Here is a 27814-nt window from a genome sequence, read left to right as displayed (position 1 = left end):
GCTGGGCTGACCCAAGTCAGATTTCTTTGTTGCAGGAATGCTCAGAGCGTGTGTATATTAATAAATACTGTGACTCCCTGAGGGCAAAACACTTTGCGTGACTTCTAAAGTTGTTGAAGACAAGCTCCTTCTGCCTTTCTTAAGCACCTGCAGTGAAGATACATCGAAAGGGACTCTATTATTTTTGCCCTTCTACTAAAGGTCCTCTCCCTCCTCTGCCCCGACCTTGTCCTCTCCCTCCCTTGTCCCCACACCACCTCCCAGGTCCTCTCCCTCTCTAGAAGAAATGGTCCAAGTTACAAGGCAGACACTGCTGAAGCTCCGGAGAAGACTTAGGAGCTTCTAGTTTCTGGCATTTTGGTCACTGGCATTTGGCAAAATGGCCCTTGATTTAACCACAAAAGAGGAATTTGCCGATACTGAACCAGGTGAGTCTATTTTGCTCTGCCTAGTTTTGACATTCTCCCCTCCAGACCGCAGAAGAACTTAATTGCCCTCTGATTTATATGATCATAGAATATCTCAAAAAATATATATATACACACACACACATATATATATATATAAAATGTATGTACCGAAAGTAAGAGAGCCTTTTATCAACGCCTAATTCATTTAACTCTGGGGAACAAATATAATCAATTTCCAACAGACAGCTCTAAGATTTGTGAAGTGTTGGATGAAGGACCTTACTCAATAATCATTTATATTGTTTTATATCCAAGCTTCAACCCTCCAAGAAGGTGGGGGTTCTGGAAGAAAGGCTGCCTTTGGCCAGGCTGCAGGAAGCTGCCAGGAAGCTGGGGCTGGGGCATGGCTGGAAGGGGGCCAGGAAACTCATTCGCTCCCGCTCCATCTCGCTAACATTGTCTGCTGGTATGTTTCATTACAGTCCCGCATCCTGCTCACCTCTGCACCTTTGAGATGCCTCCCACATCCTCGATACAGGTTACACTGAGGCTTACTGCTTCTGCAACCAGCTTCTATCACCAGCTTCCCACACCTGGCCCACTTTTTGAAAACAAAACAGGTCAGGAGCAGTGGCTCATACCCGTAACCCCAGCACTTTGGGAGGCCAAGGCAAGAGGATCGCTTGAACCCAGGAGTTTGAGACCAGACTGGGCAACATAGCAAGATGCTCTCTACATAAAAATTTAAAAATTAGCTGGGCATGGTGACATGTGCCTATAGTCCCAGCTACTTGGGAGGCCAAGGTAGGAAGATCACTTTGAGTCCAGGAGACCGAGGCTGCAGTGAACCATGATGGCACCACTGCACTCCAGCCTGGGCGACAGAGAGAGACCCTGTTTCAAAACAAAAACAGAAACGCAAACAGATTTCACCTATAAGAGGTAGTTCTTGACATCTCAGGCGTCTTCTTCCTCTTTGCTCAGCCTTTTGGTTCCATCCTCACTTAACCAGCATTTATCACACAGAGCAACCTCACTGTGTGGCAACGTCTGCTCCTACTGGGTCTGCACAAGTAAAGGAAATCAGTGGGCTTGGAGTTTAAAAATAAAAGCTCTGGCCTCATTTGGTTGAATTAATTATTTGTTTTCACTTGTTTGAATCTTCATGACAACTAAAGTCCACCTCGACTAGTCGTGGACCATGTCTGCCAGCTGCCTACAGAATCCACCCCTTTCCTTTGGAATTCTCTCCTCCTGACGCTGACAATGCCCTTGCCCTTCAGAGGACCTGCCTTCCCACTCTCCATTGGACACTGTGGAACTTCTTGGTGTCCAGTCCCAAGGGCGCAGCCACAGCAGGACTTCACGTCTGCCTGCCTGAGCGGGGCTGGTGTCTTATGAACGGCAGCTGAGACCCAGTTTGGGCTCACGATCTCATATCACAGGTCAGAAAACAAAAGAGCAATTGAGTTCTTATGAAAACTTGCCAGATTTCCATACAACAGTTTCCTTCTTGAAACCCCCCCCCTTTTTTTTTTTAACTTTTCATCACAGAAATGAACTCAAAGGAAAATGACTAATCACCAGCCTACTCAGAATCACTGGTCCCCAGCAAGCAAGGGTGATCCTGCATCATATCTATTAATTTTCATTTCCAGGGTTCTCAGATGTAAAACAAATGTTTGATGTAATTCACAACACTGCTCCCTTATAATTAAACAACCTCCTACTGCCTAAATTGGCAACGCACTCCATCAATCAGTGATAAATGTGGTCCTTGGGAGACTGCTCTTATGTTTGTTTCACTCATGGGAAAATGGCCGCAACCCTTTTGTAAGATTCCTTGGCTGCTGCTCTCCCCCAGGTTACAATCATAGTAACTGCTGCTTCTGGGATGCCTTGTTGCAATCCCCATGTTCAATGATGGCTCAGTGGATATGTGCTTGAAGGAGAGTGAGTGATGGGGAATCTCCAATTATGAATAAAATATATTCAAGTCAATAAACCCTTCCTGGGTTCCTTTGCCTCACCCTATGCACAATTTATGAAGCACTCTGTATGTATCAGGAGCTATTTGCAATGTTTAACATGTGGGAGCCCCCATAATTCTAAATATGTCACGTATCATCTACTTTCCTCTTTGCAAAGTGGGGAGGTTGGATTGCTGCCAGGCCTGATAATATAGATCTGCCGTTCACACATAGCATATAGGAGGCCCTGATGACTTCCTACTCATCACTTTCCTCGTTGTCCAATTGTTGGGGCCATTGGGCTGCTATATTCAGGCCAGTCCTTGCCCTAGATCCTAGGATCCAGCCAGACTTGAGGCAAGGAGGCACACTGCTGTCAGTGTTCCATCACCCCTATGGTTGGGCCTCACTGACTCTGCCACAGTTCAGACACCAAGGCTACTGCCTTAGTTTTCTAAGAGAGGTTCCCCAACATTGCACCTGAATTCATCCAGTTCAATTTCACAGAATATACTTGACCTAGTTTAAGCCGAAAGGGATGTATCAGAGGCTACTAACTATGGCTCATGAAATCCTTGGAAAAGCTGAATAAATAGACCTTAGGGGGTCTTAGCTACTGTCAAAGCTATCTAGCAGAACCTGGCCACATTTCCAACCAGGAAGCTGCCTGCAGAATCAGCAAACAGCCCCCACACCCGCTGGCTTCAGAACCACCCACCTCTGCTCTCCCCACGCAAGTGAGCAGACACCTCAGCCCTGCCTTTCTGGCCACCTGACTGCTTCCAAATTAAATCTCTCCCATTTGCACCAGGAAGAGGACCCTCGATGATGTCTAGAACTTTAGTTTCTAATGACTCTAAGGAATGGGATTTTTCGCCTGCCCAGCCTCTGCAGTCTGGGAAAAAACAGAAGTGTGTTGTAAGTGATACTGAGTGATCTGGCCCTCAGATTTGTCAGTTTCCCAAGCAGCAACTTGGCCCTTGCATATATTGATTTTTAAATTTCTGTAGTTTGCTCAGTCCCCCAGGGCTCTGGGAGCCCATTTCTATTGGCTGGAAATCCACTGGGAACCAGCTACCTGCTGACAAATTCCAATCCTATTACTATTTTGTATTGAATATTTACTCTGCACAGTTCCTAATTTTCTGCAAAATGCCTTTTCTCTTTACCATCCCTTGACACAGTTGCTGGTCTATAAACTGAAACACCACTTTTTATGGCCACAGTTGTTTGTGCCAAGAATAAGTAACTCCCTAAGCTCAGCCAATCAGATTTTCTCTCGAATCTGTGGGCTGGAAATCAAGATGGTTGAGAACAACTCTTCTCCTAGTGGCGGAAGTGGTAAAAATAATCTCAGTGTGGGTGTGGTGGCTCATACCTGTAATCTCAGCGCTTTGGGAGGCTGAGGTTGGGGGACCACTTTAGGCCAGGAGTTTGAGACCAGCCTGGGCAACACGGTAAGACCCCATCTCTACAAATAAAAAATTACTTGGGCATGGTGGCATGTGCCTGTGTTTCCAGGCACTTGAGAGGATGAGGCAGGTGGATTGCTTGAGTCCAGGAGTTCAAGGCTACAGTGATCTGTGATTGCACCACTGCACGGGCAACAGAGTGAGACCCTGTTTCTAAAAAAATAAAATAAAATAAATACAATTTTTAAAAAAGAATCTCAGGAGCTCTCGGGCATCCAGCTCTCAGGATACCTCGTCCTGTAAGGGCCTCCCAGAGTGGCTGGAGGGCAGGGCGTGATGCCTCTTGGCCCACCTTGCAAAGGGTTCAAGAGTTCTGTCATGAGGATAGAACCATCTATCGTGAGAGTAAAGAATCGGTGGATGAGAAGATGGAAGTAAAGCCATGAATTGGAGAGAGTGTTCCAAGGCCATTTCCCTCTCTGGTTTCAGCTTCTTCTGCATCCTGGCTACATGCCAGTTTCGGGGCTCCATGAGGTATCTCCATGTCCTTGTTATGTTCCCATTTCTCTTATTTTGCTTTTGTTTGAGTTGGCCTCCTCTCACATGAAACAGGGAGTCCACAATACCATTGACCCTTGAACTACACGAATTTGAATTGTGTGGGTTCACTTATACATGGATTTTCTTTTACCTCTGCCACCCCCGAGACAGCAAGACCTATCCCTCCTTCTTCTTTCCTTCAGTCTACTCAACATGGAGATGATAAGAATGAAGACCTTCATGATGATCCACTTCTACTTAAGGAATAGTAACGATATTTTCACTTTCTTATAATTTTCTTCATAACATTTTCTATTCTCCAGCTTACTTTATTGTAAGAATATAGTACATAATACATATACAGAATATGGGTAATGGACTGTTTATGTTATTGGTAAGGTGTACAGAGCACCCGTGACATAAGTAACTCCATCTTAAAAAAAGACTCCATCTTACATTTCAAAAGGCATCATGCCAACAGGACCAGATGTTCCCCTAATCAGTAGAGACAGCACCTGACTGTCTGTATGGCCAGAGCATAGCCAGACACACTCTTTATTATCAATCAGTCCTCACCAGAGGACTCAAGGGCTACAGAAGAGCAGGAGTCCACCAGCTGTACACGGCTGTCTTACGAAATACCGTCCTGCTATCACTCGTGATCAGCATCTGGCATCTGTCAGTGAGGGCTCTGTTCAAATCGAGGGCTCTCCCTTACAAGACACTGCTGTGCATCTAGATCTGCCCAGGACCCTCTCCTTGTCCATGTCACTGTCCTTGGCCTGATGAACCCCTTTCCTATCCCTTTTTCTCTTGATGTTAAGTGTTGCTCTGTTGGATGTGGCATGTTTAATCTATAACATTTATATATTGATTAAGTATACTACTAGGTATGGTTTGCAATATCAACTGACCTGTGGAGTGGCTTGAATCTGTGCACCTGTAGCCCTGACTCCTGAGGGAATGAAGTGCTAAGGAGAATCACCTTCTTGGGAACTCCATGCAGTTTGTGGGCTTTTATGACTGAAATAGCATCAATAAAAGCCTGATCTTGTGGAAAGATACAAATGTGCATGGATCTGGTTATATCTGACCTTGTGCCTCTCCCAACAGTAAGGCTTCCAGTCAACAGTAGTAGGCTGTTAGTAGTTACATTTTGGGGGAATATGAAAAGTTTTACTGGGATTTTCAACTGTGCAAGGGGTGAGCGCTCTTAACTTGCATGTTGTTCAAGAGTCAACCACAATGCGTACGTATTGAGTGATTTGAGGGGGACTCTTGGACCATTCTTACTGGCCTCCACAGGGATGATTTCTCCTAACTTAAACACAGGTAAACTTCTCCCAACCTTGCTAATTCTTACAGCTCTTGCACTTTGTGGCACAACCTCAGTAGTAGCTCCTGTACTTCTGGCTCCAGTTCCTCTCCTTCCACAGTCTCCTTAGCAGACTCCAGTCAGGTTTCCCCTCTGCTCACCACCAGCCTCCATGTTGCTGAATTCAGTGTTCACTGCTCGGCCTCACTGTGGCTCGCCCTGTATCCCCGAAACATTTCCTTCATCTGCCTTCAGCTGGCCTCCCTTCCACCAAGCAGTGACCCTTCCCGGTCTTCCCAATTGCTCCCTCACAACCCTGATGTCTTAATATCCATGCTGGTTCTTGGCCTCTTTGCTTCCCTTCTCCACTTTGCCCTTTGTGGGCTCCCGTCCTACGGCAGGCTCTGCAGGCTGTTTCCCACACCCTAGGCAGTGGCTCCCGGCCACTGGGAGGGAATAGTGGGAGGCTGAGGAGAGCCTCGGGTGGCATCTCCAGCAGCAGCAGCAGCTGTTCCTTTTGTTTCCACCTCCTGGAGTCTGCATGGAGTTTAGTTTCTGCTGGGTGAGCCCAGCTCCCGGGTTCTGGTAGCACCATCTCCTCTTTATTCCCAGACCTCATGATTCTCTGTGGAGAAAATCTGATGGAATCTGCAGAAAAGCTATTAGAATTAATGAGCTTAGTAAGGAGATTGCAAATACATCTTGCTAAAATCTCTCAAATCAAATTTTAAAATAAGGATCTTCATTAATGACTTTTCCTATAATACACTGAGTTAGGGAAATAGCACTGAAATCTCAAGAGTGAATGAACTAATTTTTTATTACCATGTATTATCTTTTGAGACAATACGGGCATCGACTGAGAAACTGCGTGCAGTAGGCCATCTAGTTGCCTCAGTCAAATCTGATTTAGCTCTACTGAAAGTTCTTTTTTTTTTTTTAGATGGAGTTTCGCTCTTGTCACCCAGGCTGGAGTGCAATGGTGCAGTCTCAGCTCACTGCAAGCTCCACCTCCTGGGTTCAAGCAATTCTCCTGCCTCAGCCTCCCGAGTAGCTGGGATTACAGGCCCCAGCCCCCATGCCCGGCTAATTTTTGCGTTTTTAGTAGAGACAGGGTTTCACCATATTGGCTAGGCTAGTCTCAAACTTCTGACCTCAGGTGATCCACCTGCCTCAGCCTCCCAAAGTGCTGGGACTACAGGCGTGAGTCAGTGCGCCCGGCCTGAAAGTTCATGTTCATGCAGACAAGAAGAACACAGTTCTGATGCCAATGAGCTATCAGGTTAGGAGTCTTTAAAATAATTTTCTGACACAAAAATGAGCATGCTGTTGTTTCTTATTTCCTCTTTAGGATGCCTCTCAGTTTCTGCACAGGAATTGTCTACAGCAGTAGTTCACAAAGTTTGATTTCTATTAGAAATGAAATTTTTAGGTCTCCACCCAGACCTGCTGCATCAGAAACTGTGGGAATGGCATCCAGCATTCTTTATTTAATACTCTTTTGAGGGGATTCTGATGCCTGCTAAGCCAGAACCACCAGTCTATACAAGCTTGGGGTATGGGAAACAAACTCACTTATGAGGTCACTTTTACTATCTGAACTAAAGTGAACTCCCTGAAATAAAATTGGCAAAATGTTCCCTACTTTTCAAAGTTTTGTTCTGTCTTCAGTTTTCTTTTCTTTCTTTTTTTTTTCTTTTCTTTTCTTTCTTTCTTTCTTTCTTTTTTTTTTTTTTTTGCCAAGCAACTCTTTGGGGAAGTACATTAAGCTTTAGATACACTATTCATTTCCAGTAAGCAGGAAAGACTCATCAAAAGTAGAGGGAAGAAATGCATTTTTATATGTTAACACAATAGATTTACTATTCAGTTATAAAAATGATACAGACAGACACACACACACACACACACACACAGGCCCAAACCCAGAGGGTTTTTATTAATAGAATGTGGAGGGAAAGAAACATATGCAAAATAATATAGTATGATTCCATTTATGTATTATTTAAAAATAGACTCAACTGAACTACACTGTTCAAGGATGCATACACAGGTGATAAATCTATTAAGGAGTCAAGAGCAGGATTTTATTTTTAAAAATAATTTCAACTTTTATTTTAGATTCAGGGAATATGTGTGCAGGTTTGTTACGTGGGGTTATTGTGTGACACGTGGTTTTGGGTATAAATGATGCTGACACCCATGTAGTGAGCATAGTATCCCATTGGTAGTTTTTCAGCCCTTGCCTCCTTTCTTCTCTCTTGCCTCTAGTAGTTCTCAGTATCAATTGTTCCCCACTTTATGTCCATGTATACCCAATGTTTAGCTCCCACTTTATAACTGAGAACATGTAATATTTGGTTCCCTGTTCCTGAATTAATTTTCTTAGAATAATGACCTCTAGCTACATCCCTGTTGCTGCAAATGACATGATTTCATTCTTTTTTATGGTTTCATAGTATTCCATTGTACTAATCTGTCCTCAGGCTGCTATAAAGAACAGCCCAAGACTGGGTAATTTATAAAGGAAAGATGTTTAAGTGACTCACTGTTCCTCATGGCTGGGGAGGCCTCAGGAAACTTACAACCATGGCAGAAGGACAACATGTCCTTCCTTACAGAGCAGCAGGAAGGAGAAGTGCAGAGCAAAGTGGGGGAAAGCCCCTTATAAAACCCTCATATCTTGTGAGAACTCACTCACTATCATGAGAACAGCATGCGGGAACCGCCCCCCAAGATCTAATCACCTCCCACAAGGTCCCTCCTTCAACACACAATTCAGATTACAATTCGAGATAAGATTTGGGTGGGGACACAGACCGTATCATACATGATGTACATGTAACATATTATCTTCATCCAGTTCACCATTGATCAGCACCTAGCTTGATTCCATGTCTTCGTTATTGTGAATAGTGCTGCAGTGAACATACGCATGTATGTGTCTTTCTGGTAGAACAATTTGTTTTCCTTTGGGTAAATATACACCAGTAATGGTGGTTTTGATTTGCATTTCTCTGATGATTAGTGATGTTGAGCCTTTTTTTATGTTGTTGGCTGCTTGTACATCTTCTTTTGAGAAGTGTCTGTTCATGTCTGCTGCCCACTTTTTAATTTGTTTTTTTTTTTTTTGCTTGTCAAATTGTTTAAGTTCCTTATAGATTCTGGATATTAGACCTTTCTTGGATGCATAGTTTGTGAATATTTCCTCCCATTTTGTAAGTTGTCTGTTTAGAGTATGATTATTTTAAAGTCAGAATAGTGGTTACATCTGGAAGGAAGGATGGTGCTTGGGTGGGGAAGAAATTTATGGGCAGGGGGCTCTGGGAACTTAATAATGCTCTATTTGTTGACCTGGGTGGCCATTATGTGGGTGTTTGAGTTATAATCTGTCAAACTGTGCATTTAAGTTTTTGCTACTTTGTAGGCATATTTTACAATTCAAAACTGTCTTTAAAAGAAAGAAGGCCAGATGCTGTGGCTCATGCATATAATCCCAGCACTTTGGGAGGCCGAAGCAGGTGGATTGCTTGAGCCCAGGAGTTTGAGACCAGCCTGGGCAACAGAGTGAGACCCTGTCTCTACAAAAACTACAAAAATTAGCCATGAGTGGTGGCAAACTGCCTGTAGTCCCAGCTACTTGGGAGGCTGAGGTGGGAGGCTCACTTGAGTCCAGGAGGTCTAGGCTGCAGTGAGCCGTGATTGCACCACTGCACTCCAGCTTGGGTGACAGAGCAAGACCCTGTCTCAAAAAACAAAACAAAACAAGAACCAAAAACAGAAATAAAAAACAGAGTTAGGGATCCTCCACTGTAGGCTGAGTAGTCTGTCTCTTTCTTGCCAATTTGTAATGCCAGCACTTTCTCTTTCTTTAGAGACCACCACTTTCAGCATTTGTGGTCACTTCCAGACCAAATGCCCTAAGAATACAATTAGACTGACTTTTCTCAGTTTTTAATTGACTTTCCATGATGACAGATGAGGATTTCACTTTTGGCCCCTCCCTTGTGTGCCCTTCCTCTATCTCCCAGGACTTTTGATAATTTTCTTTCCACCATTTTCTTCCCTTCTTTGGGGAGTGAGAATTCCTAATGGTTTGATTTTTAGTGCATCTCATATCATTTTGTTATCTTTTCTCTCCAGTATAGAAGATTACCTTATAATTATGCCCAATTATTCTAATAAATCTATTAATAGACCCATCTTGTTTTTAATATCCAAGAGATCTTTTTCGTTCTCTAGCTATTCTTGTCTGATAGCATCCAGTTCTTTTTGCAGATACACTATATTCTAAGAAGAGTATTGCACAGCATTACAAAGATATGGAGGTACCCTGCTGGGGGAAGCTGGGAATTCAGGCAAGTGAACAGCCCAGAGCAGCACTATCCCATAGAATTATAATCTGACTCAATTACGTCACTCTAAATTTTCTGATAGACACGTTGGAAAAAGTGAAATGGAAGAGGTTGAAATTAATTTTAATAACATTTTATTGAATCCAGTATATCAATATCATTTCAACATGTAATTGATATAAAAACTTATATTGATTTTTAATCATTAATGAGCTATTTTGCATTTTTAATTTTATTAACACTTTGGTATACATTTTACACTTAAGCATATCTTTATTCGAATGTGTCACATTTCAAGTGCTCAGTAGCTATGTATGACTCATGGCAATTATGTTGTATAGTTTGGGTCTGCAGAGAGCTACACTAGTCATGCCTGCAAGCTGAGTTCAAATCTGCTCTGAGATCCCCAAGAATGTACTTTCTGGTCTGGTTCCCATCGTCTTGGAGGTTGCTTCTGGAACTTGCCCCCAACAGCCTGGCCTCCGGGTGGTGGGGACTGGTGCCTTGCTCCATCTCAGGTCCCCAGCCAGCACCCATCCTCCTCTGCATAATTTCCCCTCTTGGGCATCATCTGTGTTATTGCATTTGCTCCTGGTCTCAACCCTTTCAAAGTTCTGGGTTCCCCAGGGATCACTTCACGGGACCTAGCTCTGTGAGCATCATTCTTGGGCTCCACTTAATACCCCCAGGCTGCTGCCCAGCTGCCCAGCCTCTTAATCCGACTAGAAATGCTGCAGCTGAAGGTTTCATGAATGGCTGAAAGGAACCCGTCCCTGTTACACTGTGTCTGACCAGCAGGCAGTTTATCGCCAGCCTCAGACTCCAGGTAGAGTATGAGCTTCACTCATAGCTGCTTAAGAACTGGTGTGGCTTGGGGCTGCTGTGTCTAGGGCCTGGCCTCTGGGCCTTTGCATGGGTAGAGAGAAAACAAGGCCAGGAGAAGTGCAGTGGGGGCCAGTAGGAGGAGGCAGAAGAGATGTCCCCAACCCCTTGGGGGTGGAGGGCCTGGAATGAGGAGGCCCAGTCTCTACCCACTGGGATCCCTGAAGACCAGGCCAGGCAGGTGTGCCTGGTGAGTCAGCCCTGGGCCCCTGCCACCCTCCCTCTACTTACAGCTCACACAATAGCTCAATTGTGTCATTGCACTTAGCTTTGGCTTGGGTTCTAACCCAGAGACATAGCCCAGGGACCTCTAGGGACAGAGAGAAATAGCTATGAGAGAGGTCTTTGTGCAAATTTATCCTGCAGAAAGGAGGCCCAGGGGTATGGTCAGAGTGGCTGTGGCTGACAGCACAACATAAGAGCCGGTCTCAGCCACTGGCGTGCACTGATGGCCAGTGGGTGTTGGAAAGTGACAGGAGGAAGTTTATCAAATAGGTGCACAATTGCTGCGCATTTTAAGTGGAGGTTCACACAAAGGACTCTGAGAGTATGAACTCCAAGAGAAGTTAGCAAAGTCTCAAGATATTGCAATAATATTTAACCAGATGAATAATTTCAATGTACTGTATTTACCTTTTTGTCTGTTGTCATCACACACAGAAACCTATTTATGACTGTTTGAAAATAAAAAAGAAGGATTGTTTAGGTCAGCCGAGAGTCTTCTGGGGCCAACACCTCAGCCTTCCCTGAAGAAAAGCTTAAACCCATTTTTGCAGGAGGTGAAATTTCTGAGCAGCTATGACTTATGTTAATCTACTACAGGTGTGCTATTGCTACAGCATGTTTTGACACAGGCCATAGCGAGGCACTAATGCCCAGAGATGAGGGTGCTAAGAACTGCACAGTCAACTCTTTTGTCCAAAGTGTCAAACATGGATGTTGCAAGGGGTGCTTTCTAGGTCTTAGCATCTTGTATTCTAAAGGAAATAGGCAGCAGAAGGGTTTTTTAACTGAACGTTGTGTTAAGATCTTAAAAGTAGAGCTTCCATGGTCCCAGGTTTGACCATCCTGTGGACGCCATGTCGTGACATTATCAAGGATAACTGGTTTTTCTAGTTTTATCCCATTCATTAACGTCAGGTCTCCAGCTCCACTCAAGGTCTTGCCCAGTCATTTCCAGAGACACTGGGTGAGTCTGTGTGGATCCCTTGCATTCTTCCAGGGAGGCCTCTCTTGGCTGTGCCCACTATTCCGGCCCTGTTGTGTGTATAGGGATGCCGTTTTCTTCGGCATGTGCGTCCTCCAGTGAGCTCAGATGGGAATGCACGGTGTGAGGGTAGGGATGGTTGTCAGGCAGATATGACTCTCTCCTTTTCCTTTTCTCCTTCCCCCACCCCCACTCCTTCCTTCTCATTCTGTCAGGAGCCCTCATGCAAACCCATTTCTGCCTCACCTCCAATTACACTTTCACAGACAAGTCTGAACCTAAGTATCTTAAATAAGGAGGCTCCACTACTAGTGGATTTATTTGAGAACTAAACTCCAGGGGAAACTCTCAAGGTGTAACAGGATGTGAACTGGGACTCTGTATCTATCGGTTTTGGAAGGAGCCGCCAGGGCTAAGGACAACATGGTGGGTTCATCTCCTAAGGCAGAATGATGGGTGCTGTGCCCTAAAGCAGAGTACATGGAGACTATGGAGCCGGTTCTGCCAGTGTCACCCAGGAAGGCCTCAGAGCAGGTTCTGGTGGAAGAGATTGGTGGTGAGGAATATGTGTGGGTTGCCCATACCCCACAGGGAGGAAGTAGTTCTCCTTCCCTCAAGACAAGTGCTTTGGACTTCATGACAGCGGATATCCTGTTGCCTAGAGTTTGGGATGAAGAGAAACTTTTGTTTCCCACCTACTAAGCCTACGGGCTAGAGCAGCTGTTCAGTGGAAGCAGAATGAAGGAAACAGGCTGTGTTGGAAATAGTGGGTTCCCAGCTGGGTTGAGAACAGTGCATATGCACTTTCATGGAGGGTGATGCATTTTGGAGACCAGTCAGGGACCGTGAAGAGAGGACCTGGCCTGGGGTCATCGTAAGGGGGATCCCACCAAGGAGGACTGTCTGGGACAGATGAAGCCTCCAGCAGAAGCTCACAGGCCATGGGAAGAGTCAGACAGAGCCAGCCAGAGGACAGACATGATCCACATGTCCCAGCAGGGGGATTCCAAGCATTAGCCAATGTGCTTTGTGGGAGGAAGAGCCAGGAATTGCACATCTCTCCACATCCTGATTACAAAAGAACCAGTCAGGAAAGACATTTCCTCCCCACACTGTGCCTTTCTGCCCCTTTCCAGTCCAGTGCAGTGAGAGGGAGGTGGGGAGGCAGGTGAGGAGCAGGGAAGGAGCTGCCATGCTGTCGCAGGTTTCCAGCCAGCACAGGGGTCACTTTCAGCTGGACAAAATATTGGAATCCTGTTGGATGGGAATTTTCAATTATTGAAACAAGACTGGTTTTGTGCTTGAAGGGGCCAAAAACACTGAGAGACTTGCTCAAGATTTCATGCACAGGCAGGAAAAAAGGAAAGAGTTTAAAGGAGCTGTGGGAGAATCAATCATTCTCTGCTTGCCCCTAATGAAGCCAGCTGCAGAGAGCACCGTTAAACACAGTCACTCACAGTTAATCTACGTAGAGGAATTTAAAATACTACCTAGGCACAAATCTAAAGTGCTTCTGCTGTGAGAGGCCAATGCCAGATCACTGAGGTCTCCACTCACTCAACATCTGCATATTGAGGACCATGGGTGCTATTAGTGCCCTAAAGGCTGTATTTAAGACACCATGTTTTACTAAAACTCTTATCTCTAAGCATCAAGATCCCACTTGGTGTGGCAAACATCTGAGACCCAGTGAGAGAATAGTGGGCTTCCATTTGCTGCCTCACACTCACCTGGATGTCCACACCCACAGCAGAGGAGCAGTGGAGTCACCTCCACTACAGTATTTCAATGTCATTTCTCTCTCATTCTCCTTCCCTCCCCAGCTTTCTCTGCCTGCATACTTGAATTTATGTGGGCAGTGTTGAAGGAAAATAAAATCTTGGAATCCCAGTTCACAATGCCAAAAGGAAAAAGCTAAGCTGAAAGCTGAATAATGCAAGACCTTTCCTTTTGTTCCTAAGTAAATAGCTACAGATAAAAAGTTAAAACAATCTTCCCAGGTAGCTACTCTATGTTCACCTTATCCTTATGTAAAGTGCCAATTTACTGAGCATGAGAGGAATACCTAATTGACTATTCCCCTACCTACTTCTTTTCTCTTTTTTCCTTTTTTTTTTTTTTTTTTTTTGAGATGGAGTCTCACTCTGTCGCTCAGGCTGGAGTACAATGGCACGATCTCGGCTCACTGCCACCTCCACTTCCCAGGGTCAAGTGATTCTCTTACCTCAGCCTCCGGGGTAGTTGGGATAACAGGCATCTGCCACCATGCCTGGCTAATTTTTGTATTTTCAGTAGAGACAGGTTTCACCATGTTGGCCAGGCTGGTTTTGAACTCCAGACCTCAAGCAATCCACCTGCCTAGGCTTCCCAAAGTGCTGGGATTACAGGCATGAGCCACTGCACCCGGCCCCTTTTCTCTTGCAACACGTGGATTCCGTAACGTGACCATACCCTCCCTCTCTCCCCTCCAGCCCACTTTCCTCCTTTAAATATTGAAGCCCCCAAAATCATCTTTGGAAAATGACACGGACCACAGACTGTTCCCGTGGCTTTGTGTTCCTTTTTCCTGGGCCTGGGCATGTCCTTATCCTTGGCAAAATAAACTTTTAAATTGTTTGAGACCTGTCTCAGGTACTTTTTGGTTTACAGTAGCAACATGTATGCATAATGCAACTGCACTTGTATTTCATTATACCTTTATTTGTTCTTATTACACAGGTAAGCCATTTTTATTACGAGAAGAATCAGAAGATACAAATACATTTGAAGGGGAAAAAAACTCTCGTCTTCCCTATCTCCCAACCTTAGTTTATAGGTGCTTCTATGTCTTTAATTAATTGGCCTATTTCTAGATCTATCTGTTTTGGACATGAGATTTCTGCTAAAATGGGTGAGAATTTCATTTATTTACACCACATTTCACTTCCCCTTTCCCATCCTTTCAGTTTCTCACATCACTCTTTTCTTTCTCTGTAGGTTACCTTGCTAACTCTAGGCAAGGTAACTTACTTAGACTTTTAGCAGCTGTTTATCAACTATGGAAAGGCTCTCTTGGGCTTTCCTTCAGCAATCTTCCCCTTTTCACTGACTAACTTTTCATCTGTAGTTTCTCTTCTGCATTGTTAAGGTCAACAACATTTCCAGATGCCAGCAGCCACTCCATCTTCTATGCTTCTTCCATTTTGTGAATCAGCATTCTCTCAAATCTGAAAATACTAATTGCATTCATTTTCAAGTGAGTATTTCTTGAATTAGCTCTGTTTCCTCAGTTGTCAGTTCTTCTATTTTTAGACTGTTTTCTTTAGGTTTTGATAATCATTGGGTGTTTGGTCACCTGCTTGTTGAATGCTAGTTTTGTTTACCACAGCCTACCTTAAGTGACAGGTAGAATCCCGGTAACTTGTCAGTCTGGAGTCGGAGGAATCCACAAGCCACCACCACAAGTTCCACACACAGTGGAATCCACAAGTTCCACACACAGTGCCTTGGGCAACTGTGGATAAACTAGACAAAGTAGTAGACACTGCTGGGGCTGGTGTTCTAAAATCAAGAATGTGCTGACAATATGGCCTGGTCTCATCTTGAATGCAGGAGCTAGAAAGCAAGAAATGTAGCTGGTGACAGGCAGGAAACAACTTGACTGTATAAAAGCAGATGTAAACCACCAAAAAAGATGGGCCCCAGAAACCTGCCTGGGACCTATCTCAGGCAGACAGTATTCTCTTCTCCAGCTACAGTAGGGCTTCATGGCATCAGACCCTATGTCTGGAAGTAGTTATTCATTAAATATTTACTGACTATGTACATTATGACAGGCACTGTGCTCCTCTCTGTAACAATGAAAATGTGCACAGTTCCATGGGGGATCACACATGGGAGAAGTATGCAGCTCAAAATGAGGAGTGGATCTAGTCTCTCAGGTGGGAGATTCCTGAACTAAGTCTTGAAGACAACTGGGAGTTAGGTAGAAAAGAGTAGTAACTGGAGACAGACAGATCAACTTTCCAGGCAGAAGGGAGAGTGTGGCAAGATCAGGTGTCTAAAAATCAAACCTTATAACTGGAGGGTTGGCGAGATAAGGCTGTTGAGGTGGACAGAGCTGGACTACCTACCTCCATGAAGGTTCTTATAACCAGGGAAATGAGAAGGGAGGCGGTGTGTGCCTGGTGCTCTGGTTATCCACTGCTGCATAACAGACCATCCAAAACAATGGCTGAAATTAATGACAGTCATTTCTATTGCTCATGACTCTGCAGTTTGAGCAGAGCTCATCAGGAAATGCTTGTCCTTGCTCCTGGTATTGCTAGTTGGCTGGGCTGAGGGTGGGGGTATCTGCTCCCAAGGTCACAGTACTATTGGTCATCTGTGGGTCCAGCCAGTGCTGAAGGCCAGGAACCTTGCTCTTTTCCTCATTGGCCTCTCCCTGGGCCTGGCCTCCCTCACCAAACGGCAGCTGTGTTCCCAGGGTGCATGTCCCAGGACAGTTGGGCAGAGCTGCACCATCTTTTTGACCTCACCTCCAAGGTCACATAGCATCACTTCTTCCTCACTGTATTAGTAAAGACAGTCCCAAAGACTGCCCAGTTTCAAGGAGAGAGGATTGAGACTCCATCTCTTGGTGGTTGAATGGCAGGGTTTTGAAAGAGCCTGTGGGATGAGCCATTTTTAGGAAATGTAACCCCCACTCCTCACCAAGGCAGCAACTGTGTGGAAGACAGAAAGGGGAGTTTGGGACAGAGACAAGGGGACCCATTAGGAGACTTATTCCAGTGAGAAAAGGACACAATGGAGAGATGAAAATGTGTTCCACAGTCTCTTAGTCTCTGGGAGTTAGAAAAGGAAGTTCAGAAATCATAGAGCTGCAGTCGGCCATGATCTAACCCTCCGGAAGCTCCAGCTGATGGTGTTGGTGCTGGGCTCCTGGTTTCGGGGCCAGACACTGCTGTGGAGAGTTGGCTGGCCTTGGATCTGAAAGTTGCTTTCATGTGCTCCCTCCACATCCGACAGGGCCATGGTTTCCATGAAGAAGCCCAGAGTGCAACTCACAAGGTCCTACTGTTCTCACGATTGGCAGCGACACATACTGATGGTCCAGCTCTTCCAGGTGACTCCAGCACTGTGCTGTCCACAGAAACAAAGCCTCCCTGGAGACTACTGCTGAGGGGGAGCTATGGCCTGAGAGGATGAGTAGGTTTGACCCACTTTCAAAACATATGAACTCCTGACAGTGGCCTTCAGGGGAGATCGAGGACCCTCTCTCCAAATGCCTGGCTGTCTATGCAGGATAACATTCAAGAACGTTCAAGAACATTGGAGATGCTTCCTGAGAACGTGCTTTTCTTCAAGTCCACAGGCCTTCAAGGGTCAGAAACTGAGGGGTGTAAAATAACAGTATTCAGTTTGATGGTGAAAGATGAGAACAGTTATTAGGAAGTTTCCCATCTGTTCCTTCCCAGTCACGCTCATGGATGTCCCTTGCAATTCAAGCAGCACCATCTCCTCTTTATTCCCAGACCTCATGATTCTCTATGGAGAAAATCTGACAGAATAAAATCAATAAAATCTGACACATAAAATCAACCCATGGCATAACTTTCCCAGGCAAAGAAGCAGTGAGTCTTGATAATCACATGAGTGCAAATCTTTGAAGTACATTTTTAAAGAGCAAGAATTGGCTCAAGGTCATCCCGATGAATCCAGTTTCTTGACTTTCTTCTCTCCAATGACTTTTTCCTTTCTTCCTTCTTGGTTACCAACTGCACCACCTCCAAATGTGCGATTCATACATCCTGTTTTCCAGCCACAATCAGTTGTCCTTCTGATTTGTTTACTTAACCTTTCAATCTCACTAAGACCTTCCAATTCATTGATGCCTGGCATTTTCTCTTTTTTTTTTTTTTTTTCCACCAATTCTTCTTTACTTTCCACCATCTGAAATTTATATCCCACAGTTTATCTTCATAACTATAGTAGAGTCTATTTTATTCAATGTGCTTTGGTCTGGCAATTGGTAACTTAAGCAGAAAAAGTTCAAAATGTTAAAAAAGTAAGTTAAAGCCGGGAGTTCTAAAAAATGACATACACCTTTGAACCATGATTTTAGCTAACAACAGAGAAATGGAGATTAATTTGCCAGTCTTTTGAGTTAGGTTCATGCCTTTCCTTTGAGAATGGGTCTGCTGATTTGAGTTCTGCATTCTTGTTTTATTTTGTTAAGTCACTATAAAGCCTCCTCTACAACTTCCAGTTTGGTTTTCTTTAAAATGGAGTGAACGCGGAATGACATTTGGAAGCCATGTGAGTGCAGCTATGTTCTTACAGTAACATGTAAGCCTGAAAGAACAGGTGTTGCAACACTTGTAAGCCCAGAACAAACAGAACTGAACAGTGGAGTGTGGGTGCTTGTGGAGCCATCTGGGCGCCCCAGCCCATAAGTGCAATAAAACCCTCGTGCTCCTGAAGGCTGTTTTAGTCTTTTCACCTCCACAAGCCCCTCCCCACTCATCCTTCTCAGCCCTTCCCTTTCGTCTGATGGCCCTGTCTCTATCATTAGACCCAAGGACCTTAGAGCCAAGCAATGCCATAAGAGAGTCAACTTGGTGCCTGATAATCTATTTAAGAATTATGGCCCAAGCAGGAGGACAAATATGAAAAGACTCCCCCATAGAATGGCCTAGAAAAGAGATTAGTTGCACCTAATAAAGTGCAGGTAATAGAAAACAGTCACAACTAGGGAAACAGCAACTGGGTCATCAGGATCCACGGGGTGGCAGGGAGCACCTGCTGGGAGAGGGCAGCCAAGCCCCGGAGGAGCTCATACTTAGCCTGCCAGGGGTTGTGGGCAAGACCCTAGCCAGTGTCTGGGTCGACGACCTTTCTTTTTTTCTTTTTAATTGAAAAATCCCTGCAGCTGAGAAGGTAAACTCAGAAACCTCCTAGAAAACTTATACCAACATTGTTGGGGATGACAATGATTTTTTTTGTATGTAAACATTTCCTAATTCCAGGGAGATTTTGAATTCAGTGTAGAAATGTTTAAGAGAATCAAACTGATAGTGTTAATATTTTTGAGGTTACAAATTTTGTGCACATTTGGTAGTTTATGTGCTTATAAAATTTAAGATAATTGGGCCTGTTAATTTAAAATGCATAATTGAACTTAGGCTTTTTATTCTAGGTTATAATCTTACTAAATATACAGCATTGGAGCATTTAAGAGAATTAAGACTCACTATATTTCTAAGTTTATTAGAATTCCAAGGATTACTTAAGTACTTGGAAAGGTTTGTTTGTTAATAAGGTAGCTTAAGTGCTTCAGAGAGGAAATGGAATTAATAGACACATAAATGTAGTTAAAATACTTAAAGGAGTTTATTTAATTCAATTTAAAAATGAAAGTAGACATTAATCCAAGTAATTAAAAGGACTTGCTAAATGCTAGGTTTATAAATAGAGTAAAACGATCTGCACGCCAAATTTAGAAAGTTAAGGAAGAACCGGGGTTTAGTAATTGTATCTTTAGTTTTTAATTCAACTTTTTTTAGGGTAATCATTTCTGCATTCAAAACCCATCCTCGAGGACACAAAACTCTCCCACTGACAGCCTCAGACTTCCTGGGGGACCAGAGGCCATCAGACAGGTCCCCCCATCCTCCTCTGGCCATGGAATCCCCAGGCAGCTGCGTCTCCCATTGCTTTTTCTTCCAGGTAGCAGCAGTCGCGCTGTGCCACTGTCCCAGCCTCTTCTGATGCAGCTCTGACGCCCTCCCTCTTTAGACGTCCCCTCTTCCGTCTTTGCTTCCCCCTCTCTGGGACTGTTTGCACAAGCGAGTAAACAAGCTCTGGTGTCTCCATCTCAGGAAATGCTCCCCAAGCCCTCCAGCTATTTCTCTTTCTCAGTTCCAAACTTTTCTTCATCCTCGGGTCCCTCCTCCATCTTCTTCAATCTGTCTTTCCCCCTGCTCCACCCAAACTGCTCATGTCAAGGTCACTGGCTTTTCTGTTGCTGTCCCACGGGGTTTTGTCTCTATCCTCATCTGACTTGAATTCTGTCTGGCCCTCCCTCCCTGCCTCCCTCTCTCTCTCTCTCTCTCTCTTCCTATCCCTCTCTCTAATCCTCTTCCTAGTCTCCAAGTCTAAGTGGGCATTGCTTCTGAACCTCCCCTTCCTCTTTCTCTGTGTCCTCTCCCTGGACAGCCCACTTACTTCCCTGGCTTTAAATGCCATCTGAACCCCAAGAAGTCCCACATTTGATACCAAGATTGGCACATGCAACTGTCTTTGATGACTCGCTTTCAGGCCTCACAGCATCTAGGATTTACCATGATTAAAACTTGGTAAATTGAACATTTAAAACTGAACTCTAGATGAAGTGAACATTTTTCTACTTCGAACTATTTCCACCTCAGCCTTCTTCAAGCTGGCCAGCCCCCTTCCACACCACCTTCAAGCACTGCATGCTTGATAAGTGATAAACAGATAAGTTTATCCCCATTTCCCTCAGGGCCCACACAGAGGCTGTCCCGCTTCATGCTTTGTCTTTGGGAATAACTGGCTCCTTCGAAGTAAATGTTAAAAGAGTTAAATCATAACTTCAAAGAGGCTGTGTTAAAAATTCACTCCAGGGCTGGGTGTGGTGGCTCACACCTATAATCCTAGCACTTTGGGAGGCCGAGGCGGGTGGACCACTTGAACCCAGGAGTTTAAGACCAGCCTGGGCAACAGAGTGAGACTCCATCTCTACAGAAAATACAAAAATTAGCTGGGCATGGTGGTGTGCACCTGTGGTCCCAGCTACTTGCGGGGCTGAGGTGGGAGGATCACTTGAGCCCAGGAGGTCGAGGCTGCACTGAACAGTGTTTGTGCCACTGTACTCCAGCCTGGGTGACAACGTGAGACCCTGTCTAAAAAAATTAAATTTCTATGTCTGTATGTTGGCGGCACACACAAAAATAAATGAATAAAATTTCTCTATTTTTGTTTTTAAATCATCCTGATTAAGTTAGGCAACCACCTCATTTTTACCTCCTGGTTCAAGCGATTCTCCTGTCTCAGCCCTGAGTAGCTGGGATTACAGGCGGGCACCACCACGTCTGGCTAATTTTTGTATTTTTAATAGAGATGGGATTTCACCATGTTGGCCAGGGTGGTCTCGAACTCCTGACCTCAAGTGACCTGCCTGCCTTGGCCTCCCAAAGTGTTGGGATTACAGGCGTGAGCCACCACACTTGGCCTCATTTTCCATCACAACTTTGTTTCCCCATCAATTCATAACTTGCATGATTTGCTTTCTTATATATGGATTCCCATAAAATGGAAGCTCCCTGGGGGCAGAGATCTGTGTATATTTCTTTGCTACTGCAACCCATGGTCTAGCACAGGAACCAGCATCTCAACAATGGTTGAATGAAGAGCTACAGATGTGCATAAAAGAGAAAGGGGGTCTAAAGTGTGCAGAGACAGATAAAACTTTCGAGTCCAACTGTCTCAGTGGGGCTGGGTTGCCTGCCCCTATCCTAGAAGATTAAATCCATTAAAGGTATAGGCAGAGGGGAAATGGTGACGGTTAAGACTACTTTTATTTTTCCTTTATGTAATACTTTTATACTTAAATTTTTTTTTTTTTTTTTTTTTTTTTTGAGACGGAGTCTCGCTCTGTCACCCAGGCTGGAGTGCAATGGTGCGATATCCGCTCACTGCAAGCTCTGCCTCCCGGGTTTACGCCATTCTCCTGCCTTGGCCTCCCAAGTAGCTGGGACTACAGGTGCCAGCCACCACACCTGGCTAATTTTTTTGTATTTTTAGTAGAGACAGGGTTTCACTGTGTTAGCCAGGATGGTCTTGATCTCCTGACCTTGTGATCCACCTGCCTCAGCCTCGCAAAGTGTTGGGATTATAGGCGTGAGCCACCGCGCCCGGCCAAAAATTTTTTTTAATGCTTTTATTTTTATTGCTCAACTTGGCCAGTTTAAATGCTAATTATCTTCTAGCAACAACTTTTAGAACTAATCTCCAGTCTTGTGCTAATTTTCTTTCAGATTTCCACTTTTCCAAATTTGGGTAAACTGGATTCCATGCACATCACCTGTAGGTTAAGGTAGCTAAAAATTAATCTTTCAAGATGGTACTATATCATGTAAGTTGAATGTACTTTTTAATGCCAAGATGTGTGTTGGTTTGAGGATATGCAGACACTGAAGTTTAAATTCCCACATCCAGTTACAGATGTGAGATTAAGTTATAATGGAATGACACTTTCTCTACATTTTATAAAAGTATCACAATTGTGATACCCATTAGAATGGCTACCCTGAAAAAAAAAAACACAACAACAACAACAGAAAATAAGTGTTGATGAGGATGTGGAGAAACTGGAATGCTTATCCACTGTTAGTAGGAAGTAAAATGGTATAGCTGCTATGGAGAACAGTTTGGCAGCTCCTTAAAAATGTAAAAATAACATTATTACATGATCCAGCAATTCCATTTATGGCTGCATACCTCAAAGAACTGAAAGTAGGAACTCAAACAAATATTTGCACACTCACATTCACAGCAGCATTATTGGCAATAGCTGGAAAGTGGAAGCCACACAAATGTCCATTGAAAGATGAATAAAGAAAACGTGCTCTACCCATAGAATGGAATATTATTCAACCTGAACTAAGAAGGAAATTCTGACACATGCTACAACATGGATGAGCTTTGAGAACATTATGCTAAGTGAAGTAAGCCTGTTGCAGGAAAGTTAAACACTGTTTGATTCCACTTATATGCGGTACCTAGAATAGTCAAATTCATAGAGAAAGTAGAATGATGGTTGCCAGGGACTGGGGGGCTGCAGGGCTGAGGATGAGTTGTTGTTGTTTAATGGGGACAGAGTTTCTGTTTGTGAAAATGAAGAAGTTCTGGAGATGGATGGTGATGATGGTTGTACAACAGTGTGGATGTATTTACCACCACTGGGCTGTACACTTAAAAGGAGTTATGATGGCAAACTTTATGGTATGCATATTTTCCTACAATTTTAAAAAGTATTACAGACCACATCTGGTACCCAACTTAAAGGATTTTTCAAAAGTTCTGTGGCAGATTTAGACAGATAAGAAATAATAGCTCTAGCCAGTGACACCCTAGGCTTGAAGATCCAGCTCAGTGGAGCTCATTCTCAGATGCCATATGGTCTTCAGCAATGATGGAGACACAGGAGCCCAGTGGTATGTCCTCTCCGAGGCTCGCATGTGCAAACTCAAGGTAAATGAAAGTACCACTGAAACCTAGAATATACTTTTCAGCCAAGGCTTAAGTTGTCTTCATTAAACATTGGCTATTAATTAAGGTGTGGGTAAGACCCTTCTAGTGACTTAAAATGGGTTTGGCTTACCTCCAGTTAAGCTAGAGAGAAGCCTGCTACCTTATTTTATAGGTTCTCTTTTCCTGTTGCTCATCAGTCAACAAATGTCTGTTAAGCACCTGCCATGTACAGGGAGCACATATTAATAACTTTGGGAAAAGTTTAAGTTTTTTTGTGAACCATGAAATTGAGAATATTCAATCATTTTGATTAAAAAAATGGCAATATCATATCAAGTCGAAGTGTTGGTAGTCTGATGGGGGAGAAAAGACACAGAGAGATACAAGAAAAGCTGGCCAGAGGCAATTAAATGTAGCCCTGGTGCCACATAAATACTGCTGGTCTCCCAGGAGAAGGAGCAGCATGAGAAAGGAGGAGCTGGGACATCAGGGCTTGAAGGCAGAGCAAGTCCCCCGTATCACAAAAGTGCCTGGGGAAGGGCGTGAACTCGACAGGGAAAAGCGAATGCCCGTGCCAAGCCTCTTTGTGGAATTTTGAGAACACAGTTTCTAATAAGGAGACGTGAGAAACTGAGGTCGGAAGGGAAGTTGAAGCACATTAGCAGAGTCTGCGGCTTGAGTTGTCTGTTAGTTTGGATTTCATCCTCTATCCCCATGGGACAGGAGGGAACCAGTGAGCCTTCCTTGATGGCAGTGAAGTGATGAGAATACAGCAGAAGTTCAGAAAGGAAAGACTGTGGAAGAAAAAAATTCTAGGAAGGCTGTGCCATTAAAAATGACTATTTAGTCTGGCAGAAAGCAGTAAGAAAACAGACCAATTGCCTGGAGGTTGAGAATAGGAAATTATGCACTGGGAATCAAGGGGGTAAGGACCATATGAAGGAAAAAGGCGGTGCTGGAGTTGGAGGCAGATGTGGGGGGCAGCCGCTAAATGAGAAAGGCAGGAATCAATGACACAAGTAAACCTTTGACCCAAGTCACAAGGAGAGTCATGGCATCTGACTTGGCTTGACTAAATCCCAAAAGATGATAGAATACTATGTAGAATTTTTCAAGAAAAGAATGTGATGCACGAATCATGTCCAGCTAAGGAAGCATTTGTTTTCAAAGGCAATATAAAGGCATTTTCAGACATGAAAGTACTCAGAGTACACTGTTCTCTTTTTCTCAGGTTGATTCATTCAGTGCTTTTAAACTAATTTATTGAGCACCTACTAGATGCCAAGCACTGGTCTATTTAGGCTACATCAGTTAACAAAACAAATATCATCGCCTGTATGGAACTTCATGCTAGCTGTGTGTGTGTTGACAGAGAGAATAATAACCCTAGTAAGTAAATTATTCATGTCAGAAGTTGATAAGTACTACAGGGGAAAGATGAAAGAGGAGAAGAGGGCAAGTTTCATTATTAATGGGATAGTCATGGTAGACTTCACTGAAAAGAGAACCAAAACATTTTTTCTAGATTACCTAGATTAGGAATTCAGTATTTTGCAACACCAATCTGCTCATTGATCTCATTACATTCTGAAATTTGCGAAGCATGTTAACAAGCCCTTTTGGTGAAAATATTGACTAAAGAGAAAATTATTTTCTTTTTTTTTTGAGACGGAGTTTCTTTCTTGCTGCCCAGGCTGGAGTGCAATGGTGTGATCTCGGCTCACTGCAACCTCCACCTCCCAGGTTCAAGTGATTCTCCAAATTGCTGGGATTACAGGCATGAGCCACTACACCCTGCCAGAAAATTATTTTCTAATACCACCGGGAAACCAAACCAATTCCAGAGCAGAAATCTTTCTCCTAAATATTTTCCTACCATCAGTACAATCAATATGAATATCTACTTTTACTCAACTCAAATTTGGTTTCCATGCAATTTAAAATATATTCGACTTTTTTCTCCATATTTCTCATCCAGATAATAAAAAAAAAGATGTATAAAATGTGAAGAAAATTAAAATTCCTCCAATGACTTATTTCTAGATGGATTTGTAACCAGTATCACTTTCCCTACCTCAACAAAACCACAACCTGATTTTCCACCACAGATAATCCAAGGCTACCCCACAGTATATGGGTGGGCAGTTCCCAAACACAAATTCCAAATGTGCCTTTAACAAAGACAGCACCTGTAATTCTCTAACACCTAAAGCCACCACTGTCATAGAACTAACAGGATATGAATGCTATTTGGACGTCTGCATTTTTTTTTTTTTTTTTTTTTGAGATGGAGTCTTGCTCTTTTGCCCAAGCTGGAGTGCAGTGATGTGATCTCGGCTCACTGCAACCTGCACCTCCCAGGTTCAAGCGATTCTCCAGCCTCAGCCTCCTGAGTAGCTGGGATTACAGGTGTGCACCACCATGCCCCACTGAGTTTTGTATTTTTAGTAGAGGTGGGGTTTTACCATGTTGACCAGGCTGGTCTCGAACTCCTGGCCTCAAGTGATCCACCTGCCTTGGCCTCCCAAAGTGCTGGGATTACATGCGTGAGCCACCGTGCCTGGCCGGATGTCTGCATTCTGATTGGGCAAGTATTTTAGTTAGTTTCATTACCTCAATGTCAAGCCTCCCTCATCGTATTATTCTCTGCTCTTCACTGCACAGGGAGGACAGGACCTCCCTGGCACTTGTGGAAATGAATGCTACTGACATTCCATTCCCTGTGGGACTAGATGGAGTTCTAGGTTAAAATCATTTGAACACAGTGTCTCTATGGTACTCCATGTAGATGTGGTCTGAAATCTTGTATAAGTCACTACTAGCTTCATTTAGACAATAATTTAGCGCATTGACCTATTTTTTTCCTTTTCATTAAATCCATTTAACAAGCTATACAAATGTGCTAAGCATTTCACATCATGTAGTTTACTTTGTCTAAATGTATGACAGTGCCTAACAACTCTAATATCCCCCTCAAATGGCTGTATTAAAAAATGCAGCTCTGCACCCGTGTTTTGGAGGCACAGAGTTTTTAGCACCGGCTGGAGGTCAAGCCTCTGGTGAGGAGCGCCCAGACTCAGATGCAGAGTGTGCACTGATGGAGGCACACTCCACCACCATGAGCACACACCTTTGCTTTACCCGAGTCCACTGACTTTCTGGACTAGGGGCTTCCTTGGGCCATGACCTAATCTTGGAAGTCCACATGCCCCCACCAACCAGCAGGAGCTTGAGGACAAGGCCCTGGTGCCCTGGCTCCTGACCAAATGCTGGCCTCTGGAGAGTAGCTCAGGGATTTTTTGAAAGCTGTCAAAGGCAAGCTTTCACACCAGCTGTCGCGCTTGTCTATCTTCAATAGTCATTTAGTGTCAGGTAGCAGGATCTGCCAAAGATAGAACAGCACGAGTCTTTCCAGTGAGTTTGTATGGCCAGTAGCTGTGCTGTGGGAAACCTGACGGAAGTTAAGGCAAGTAAGACAGTTAACAAAAGAGAAAAAAAGCACTCTAGGCCTTTAAGATCAGACATTTCTTTCTGTATCAGTAGTCCCCAACCTGGATTGGCTTTGTGGAAGACAACTTTTCCATAAACCAGTGTGTGTGTGTGTGTGTGTGTGATGGTTTTGGGATGAAACGGTTCCACCTCAGATCATCAGGCATTAGTTACACTCTCATAATGAGTGCGCAACCTAGGTCCCTTGCATGCACAGTTCACAACAGGATTCACACCCGTATGAGAATCTAATGCTGCTGCTGATCTGACAGGAGGCAGAGCTCAGGGAGTAATGCTCACTCGCTTGCCTGCTGCTCACTTCCTGCTGTGAAGTCTGGTTCCTAACAGGCCGTGGACCAGTAGTGGTCCATGGTCCAGGGATTGGGGACCCCTATTCTATATGGCCCAAAGAGAAGGACATGCTGTAGATGGCATGCATTGAGAGCAACGTGTTTCCCTAAAGGTTTCAAGTAGACTAGATGAGAACCCAAAGTACAGGTCCAAACCACTTCATTGGAACCTTCCAGCAGCATGTTAAAGATGCAGACAGAGATTTTAGGGGGCAAGAAGGCCAACTAGATGCAGTCAGGTAGAACAGCTGCCACTGAGGGACTAAGACCACTGGCACAGTCCTAACAGATCTTCAGAGGGAAGGCTCTCAGAGTACACGGAGGGAAGATACAGAAGCTAAGCTGAATGGGGAGGAAGTTGGGAACCCTGCAGGAGAGGGCTACTGCACACCAGGACTCACTCCTGGCCCCCAGTGACTCTAGGGGAATGAGTGAATTGAACTGACAAAGAGCAACCTACTCTTACCACGGGCCCCTGGAATCCTGGCAGGAGACCCTTCACCCACTGTGGACACTCGAGTTTGCAGGGAGAGCTGCTTAGAGAAGTGGTAGTGGGGCATGCCAGCTGATGCAGAGCCTAGAGGGTTTGGTGCGGGAGCATCTGCAGTGGAGCACAGCCAGGGATGCACAG

At 44.3% G+C, this 27814-nt stretch overlaps 1 protein-coding gene and 1 long non-coding RNA gene across 2 annotated transcripts in view; one reads left to right on the top strand and one right to left on the bottom strand.

Annotated features, from left to right (window-relative positions):
• The window catches only part of NCK2 (NCK adaptor protein 2), a 278583-nt gene that overhangs the window by 92655 nt on the left and 158114 nt on the right, over nucleotides 1-27814 (bottom strand). The gene's annotated exons all lie outside the window — the stretch shown is intronic.
• Nucleotides 265-1955, top strand: LOC141408316 (uncharacterized). Its single transcript, XR_012422024.1, has 2 exons — nucleotides 265-428; nucleotides 893-1955. It is a non-coding gene; the product is annotated as an uncharacterized lncRNA (long non-coding RNA).

Source organism: Macaca fascicularis, chromosome 13 (assembly GCF_037993035.2).
Source record: "Macaca fascicularis isolate 582-1 chromosome 13, T2T-MFA8v1.1".
In the NCBI taxonomy this organism is placed as follows: domain Eukaryota; kingdom Metazoa; phylum Chordata; class Mammalia; order Primates; family Cercopithecidae; genus Macaca; species Macaca fascicularis.
This window is presented reverse-complemented; position numbering and strand designations above follow the sequence as displayed.